Source organism: Spermophilus citellus (genome assembly GCF_964194105.1).
Source record: "Spermophilus citellus genome assembly, chromosome: 12".
NCBI lineage: Eukaryota > Metazoa > Chordata > Mammalia > Rodentia > Sciuridae > Spermophilus > Spermophilus citellus.
In genome coordinates this window covers 43,175,035-43,182,796 of record NC_138198.1, presented here as the reverse complement: position 1 = coordinate 43,182,796, position 7,762 = coordinate 43,175,035, and positions in this window count along the sequence as shown.

Below are 7,762 nucleotides of genomic sequence, written 5' to 3'. Positions count from 1 at the left end.
ATTGTGGATGAAGTCTCTCACCTTCCTCTGTAAGGTTCCTGACCTCCATCAAGTGAGAATAGGGATCCTTCGGATCAAACGAGTTCTTCAAAGCCCTGCAGAGGCTAGCCCATAGGTGCTTGGGTTTTCTCATGGCTCCAATTCACACAAAGAATCTATACCCGGCAGTCAGTAGGCCTCCAATTGGAGAAGCGGAGCCAGTATTAACGGCAGGCCTATTGGATCACTCCAGGTTCACAGGAAGGGTGTCCAGGCCACCCTGACATTAGGCAAATGAGGGGCAAGGGAGCTTATTGTGGACACTGTCTTGGGCTGTGCCCCTCATGGAAACCTCCAGCCAGAGGTTATGATGAGTGTCTCTATGGAAGAAGATGAGGGCCATGTGGCAGTGTTTTGGTTTGAATTGTGGTCATTGGTGTGGCGGTGGGAAGAGATGACTGGGTCCACCTGGGCTTGAACTCTGGTGTGATTCCCCTTGGAGACTGAGTTCTGGAACTGACCTCAGAGAAGTATTGCCGTGAATTGTGTTGGGATTTGAGGAGGCCATGCATGAGAGTCGCCCTTGGAAACTGAGATCTAGGCCCAGGCTGGCTTTCCACAGAGCACTGGGAATCTCAGGCCGGATATCACATGATTTTATTCTTAAAGACCTGGCAGCCATAGTTGAGAGTCCAAACACACATGGACCTCACATTTGTAGACCTCAATGGGCCTGGCTTCGTGTGACCTTTTGGCCACTCTTTGGGAAGCCTTGTTTGTGAGAGTTCTCCAGAGCTTTCGTTGAAATGAGCTTCCTCACCATTTAATGGTTCCTGAAGGAATGGAAACCCACAGTGCCTCCAACTTCATCCTTTAAAAATGGCTAGCTAGATAAATACCATGAGATTTTTGAAATTCCCATGACCAGGTGGCACTGGAGAACCTTTGGATGTCCTGTTGCTGATCATGAGTGTACCAGACAGTGCCTTGATTGACTGGGTTTCATGAAAATGGTGTAAAACAGAGATGCCAGTAAGTTGGGGCCTGCTGAGTAGCGGGCCTAGAGAAGCGGTGTGCAGGTGTGTGATGAAACATCTGTGGTGGGGCCATGTGGATCTGCCACTGGCTTCCAAATGGCTTGTGACTGGCATGGTGCAGTGAGCAGACCCTTCTATGTAAAGGCATCTTGTTATATGGAGAGGTTTCAGGGCAGTGTTCAGAATCAGGTTGCTATGGTCAATGGGGGAAGCTCTGTGAGATAGAAGCATTGCAGGTGCCTTCTCCTAGGACCTTGACCCACCACACGTGACAGAACTCCCTCCAGCACGGTGTCCTAGTTGAACTCGTTGTATTTCCTGAAGCAAATTCCAAACTCCCAGTGCAGCAGCAAGAAACACCACGAAAAGTGGAGGATGACCAAATGGCTTCACAGTCCACACAGGGAGACACTTAGACCCCAGTGGCCACAGTTTACCTGCAAAGAGAGAATTCAGCACTTCTGACTCATGTTCATTGGAAAATCAGAAACCATGTCCTCCAGGTCACATAGATGCAGACCCAGCTTTGCTGGTCTCACTCCAAAGGAAGCTAAAGCTCCTGACAACCACATATATTTCAAGTGCCCAACCTCAGAGGCAGTTTCTCACAAAGTCTTTAGGCCAGCAGAGCTCCATGTTTGTGGAGTGTTTACCCTGTCTCCCTTACTTATGGAAACTCCTCTACCACCTCCAAGGTTGTGAACTCCTGAGCATTTTTCATTCCACATACGTATTCACAGCTTTTCTAACTCTTCTCCTCGAATTGCGTCTTCCTTGTTGCGAAGGTAATGTCAAGGCATTGTTCTGGATGAGAGTGGGAAGGTTTTTGTGTAGCACATATTTGCCTACACATTGGATTCATTTTCCTATTTTGCGTTCGAAATACTGAATCCCTGACACTAACCCATACCCTACTAGATTCTGACTACGAATACTAATATGATGGAGAAAAATAACCCAAACAGAATAGAAATACAGGCAGTTCAGAGCAGGCATGGTGTATAGTTGGACTTGCCTTTAGCATTACAAAGGGTAGGTGTTATAAATCTTGTCCAATTTAATAGAAGTAGTTCTCCATGTGCTTTGAAAGTTAACAAATGTGTGAATTCCTGTCTCCCTTTCTTTGTAGCCTCTTCAGCAACATGTATTTTTACATGCACGTATAGAATCCTACCTGCTATCCCACGTCCATTCTTGTGAGGTGCCTGACTTGGCAGATACAAATTGTGAGAAGATATCACTCCTCCTAAACGCTGTTGGAACTGAAAATTCAACCTACGGGTGAGCTTCCTACTTGAACTACATGATACATAAATCCATGTTCAGTAACACAAATATTTTTGGATCATTGGATGATATATATTTCATGATGAATTTCGATTGGCATATATATTTCTACTTTTTAATATCTGTGTGTGTGTTCTGTGTGTATGTGTGTGTATATATACACACACACACACACACACACACACAATATACACAAACTCTCCAGACTTTTCAAAATATGAAATATATGTGTCTTATTATACACTCCCTAAATTCATCCATGTTCCTATATGTGGATTTATAATCAACTTTTCACAAGATTATTCTCAGAAATATTCATCCACCTGAAATACATATTTGTTTCCTAGTGCTGAAAACTAACTTCAGAGAATGGTGCATAGAGATCCTAATATTTCTACAGGAACTGACCCAGTTTAACATCAATGCAAGTAGATTCCTACGGGACATGATGTGTATTTTGACGTTCATTTTTATTCAACACTATTACATTACTATTTCTTTAGTTGATGCACATCATAGGATATGAATTTCATCCTCAAGTTCACAATTTCTAGGCATTTGGTTCACTTTCAATCACTTCCTGCTTCAGAACACATGTATTCCTCCACGTTTCTTGACTGGTCTTTTCATGAGACTTCTTTCCAAACACATTCTTTTCCATATCCATAATCCCTTTTGAAGCCAAACTCACACCCCCTTCATGGTAAACCATAACCCTAATATCACCATTAGATGTATAACTGGTTGGAATGAATGGTTGTGTATCAATATTAGATTTCCTATATATTTTCAGATATCAATTCAATCCATTATTTAAATTGGAACCAGTTATAATATTTATTCACAGTAGGGTCTATTCATGCATTATCTCTATATTCATAGACCCAGGGTACACCTATTTGTACCCCCAAAGGCTAACTTTTATGTCTTCAACATATTACTCCCAGAAATGGTGGAAGAAATACTCATGTCACCTGATCTCCATATACATTTTATCACAGTGATATTCTGGAGACAAAATGCAAAGGTCACACTTATGATTGTACCAAAGCCTCATTGGAAAGTGAGCATGGATTACTCAAAACATCCTTGTCCAGGTTGCCTAATGCTCTCAAATGTCAATCCTGTTGGTGACTACACATTTGTTTCTTCCTAAGATGATATATTCAACCTCAACCCTGTTGAAAATGTCTAATCCTCTCACTCACTTTAGACTTTGCCTGATTTCCTAATGTCTCTATTGATATCTGCTTTCCTACATATGTTCCCCAGTTCATCATTGTGACTGACTCTTCACGTGTGCTGACATTACATTCACTCTCTAACCGAAACCCTATTGCTAAAGAACTTTTGGTCCAAATTTTATACTCACTCTTCTTCCTAAACCTCCCAACTATCTTCCTAATCCTACCTACTATCCCTTTTTGACTGGATGTTCTCTTCTACATTCAATCATCCAAGGTACAAGGTCCTATGCCATTGTATATCGATTTATCTGAGACATCTGTGCAGAAAGTCATTCAAAGCTAAGTATCCCAATCAAGGGCCCAATGCCCTTCTGGCCTTCAAATCTTACTTGGATTTCTGTTTTCCTACATATATTTCACCTATATATTATTATAAATATCGCAGGTTCCCAATACCATTCATCATCCAGCAGAGTGATTCCTAACCCAAACCGAACAGGTTCTTAACCCTAACCCTACACTGTTCCCTCATTCTAACTTTACAGAAGAGCAGGGACAGAGTTGGTCTTACAATACAGGAATGTAGGGGATCTTCCACCTGCTGAGAACCTCAAAGGTCCATGCAGAAATGATCCCTGGAGAAGATGTAGGCCGCTGTGAAGGACCTGAGAGAGCAGAAGTCATCTTCCATGGCAAACAACCTGGTCCGGATGAAGGGATGTGTCTGAATGAGCCTCTCTCCTTAATGTAGACAAGATGGACCAACGCAGGCCTGTGTGGAGAGCTGTTCCTTGGTGCCTATGGTTGATATTCCATTGTAACTTGTGAAAGTGTCACAGGAAGGAGGGGCAGCCTCCATCTCATGGGAGCCCTGGAAGCAACTGTTAGGACACAGTGGTTGCCAAGGCAGTGACCTCATTCAGTTCCTGAAGGAAGTGACCTCACCTCACTTCCTTGGTGATGGAACTCTCTGAACTTGGGATCCAGGAAGCCGCACCCAGAGCCAGTCCCAGTCCCAGTCCCAGTGGGCTCACTTGTTTGGATTTACCAAGGACAGAGACAGTCTTTCTTGGTACCTACTGATGTGAGGATGGCCAAATGCCAGGAAAGCTCTGCAGAGGGGCCTTTCCTGAGAAAACAGGTAGTGGCTCACCGCTGGCTCCTGACAACTTCACAGAGTTGGCCAAGGAGGCCAGATGTGAGACAGGACAGGCCATTTCGGGGGAACATAGTATGGCCCACCAGTCAGACGGCACTCCGGGTAGTCACAGACCTTCTTGGAAGAAGGAGGTGCCTTTGTGGGTATGGGTGTGAGTTTGTGGTTTTGTCTCATGTTCTGAGAATAGGTAGGAAAGGCGGTTTGTTTGGTTTGGAGTGGACTGTTTCTAGTAAGTCTTTTGACGAGGCGAGTGTTTCTATGTTTGTGTATCCCACTGTGTCCCTGGTTGTAGACATTAGAAAAGAGAATGCATCAATGGATGTGTTCCTGTCTAGTAGAAAGCTTCCCAGCATTCATCCTGCCCCATTTATGAATGGACTGCAGCTTGCCTTATGGATGGGCAACACCTACTATCTTCCTAAGTTCCTGCTTTCTTCCTGAATTTTGGCCACTCTCCAGAATAGGCTCATGGTTTTGTGTCCAAGATATGTACCACCTCCAAGCTCGGTGACATGGCCATGTACTGGAGAGCTGAAAGGAATGGTGAGCATCTCAGAAAACTCAGATATCAGTGTGACCAGTAAAGTCTCCCTGGAGAAACCCTGCTTTGGGCCTTTTGCTTACCTATTGTTCTGTTGCCCTGAATGTCAGGAAGGCCTTTGCCTCAGGGCACCCCTTTGTGAAGCCTGAAGAAAACAGTTTTCAAATGGAAATGAATGGGCATCACCTGTGGCTCTTTGCTTAATGGCTTTGCAAAGGGATGTGTCTGAATCAGCCTCTTGGCCCTGTGTGAAGCTGTGGCTTAGATTGTCAGCACCTGATGGATCCAAGAGAGATCCCCTGTGTGCATCCAAAGCCAAATTGGCACAAAAGCAGTCATTGTGGATGAAGTCTCTCACCTTCCTCTGTAAGGTTCCTGACCTCCATCAAGTGAGAATAGGGATCCTTCGGATCAAACGAGTTCTTCAAAGCCCTGCAGAGGCTAGCCCATAGGTGCTTGGGTTTTCTCATGGCTCCAATTCACACAAAGAATCTATACCCGGCAGTCAGTAGGCCTCCAATTGGAGAAGCGGAGCCAGTATTAACGGCAGGCCTATTGGATCACTCCAGGTTCACAGGAAGGGTGTCCAGGCCACCCTGACATTAGGCAAATGAGGGGCAAGGGAGCTTATTGTGGACACTGTCTTGGGCTGTGCCCCTCATGGAAACCTCCAGCCAGAGGTTATGATGAGTGTCTCTATGGAAGAAGATGAGGGCCATGTGGCAGTGTTTTGGTTTGAATTGTGGTCATAGGTGTGGCGGTGGGAAGAGATGACTGGGTCCACCTGGGCTTGAACTCTGGTGTGATTCCCCTTGGAGACTGAGTTCTGGAACTGACCTCAGAGAAGTATTGCCGTGAATTGTGTTGGGATTTGAGGAGGCCATGCATGAGAGTCGCCCTTGGAAACTGAGATCTAGGCCCAGGCTGGCTTTCCACAGAGCACTGGGAATCTCAGGCCGGATATCACATGATTTTATTCTTAAAGACCTGGCAGCCATAGTTGAGAGTCCAAACACACATGGACCTCACATTTGTAGACCTCAATGGGCCTGGCTTCGTGTGACCTTTTGGCCACTCTTTGGGAAGCCTTGTTTGTGAGAGTTCTCCAGAGCTTTCGTTGAAATGAGCTTCCTCACCATTTAATGGTTCCTGAAGGAATGGAAACCCACAGTGCCTCCAACTTCATCCTTTAAAAATGGCTAGCTAGATAAATACCATGAGATTTTTGAAATTCCCATGACCAGGTGGCACTGGAGAACCTTTGGATGTCCTGTTGCTGATCATGAGTGTACCAGACAGTGCCTTGATTGACTGGGTTTCATGAAAATGGTGTAAAACAGAGATGCCAGTAAGTTGGGGCCTGCTGAGTAGCGGGCCTAGAGAAGCGGTGTGCAGGTGTGTGATGAAACATTTGTGGTGGGGCCATGTGGATCTGCCACTGGCTTCCAAATGGCTTGTGACTGGCATGGTGCAGTGAGCAGACCCTTCTATGTAAAGGCATCTTGTTATATGGAGAGGTTTCAGGGCAGTGTTCAGAATCAGGTTGCTATGGTCAATGGGGGAAGCTCTGTGAGATAGAAGCATTGCAGGTGCCTTCTCCTAGGACCTTGACCCACCACACGTGACAGAACTCCCTCCAGCACGGTGTCCTAGTTGAACTCGTTGTATTTCCTGAAGCAAATTCCAAACTCCCAGTGCAGCAGCAAGAAACACCACGAAAAGTGGAGGATGACCAAATGGCTTCACAGTCCACACAGGGAGACACTTAGACCCCAGTGGCCACAGTTTACCTGCAAAGAGAGAATTCAGCACTTCTGACTCATGTTCATTGGAAAATCAGAAACCATGTCCTCCAGGTCACATAGATGCAGACCCAGCTTTGCTGGTCTCACTCCAAAGGAAGCTAAAGCTCCTGACAACCACATATATTTCAAGTGCCCAACCTCAGAGGCAGTTTCTCACAAAGTCTTTAGGCCAGCAGAGCTCCATGTTTGTGGAGTGTTTACCCTGTCTCCCTTACTTATGGAAACTCCTCTACCACCTCCAAGGTTGTGAACTCCTGAGCATTTTTCATTCCACATACGTATTCACAGCTTTTCTAACTCTTCTCCTCGAATTGCGTCTTCCTTGTTGCGAAGGTAATGTCAAGGCATTGTTCTGGATGAGAGTGGGAAGGTTTTTGTGTAGCACATATTTGCCTACACATTGGATTCATTTTCCTATTTTGCGTTCGAAATACTGAATCCCTGACACTAACCCATACCCTACTAGATTCTGACTACGAATACTAATATGATGGAGAAAAATAACCCAAACAGAATAGAAATACAGGCAGTTCAGAGCAGGCATGGTGTATAGTTGGACTTGCCTTTAGCATTACAAAGGGTAGGTGTTATAAATCTTGTCCAATTTAATAGAAGTAGTTCTCCATGTGCTTTGAAAGTTAACAAATGTGTGAATTCCTGTCTCCCTTTCTTTGTAGCCTCTTCAGCAACATGTATTTTTACATGCACGTATAGAATCCTACCTGCTATCCCACGTCCATTCTTGTGAGGTGCCTGACTTGGCAGAT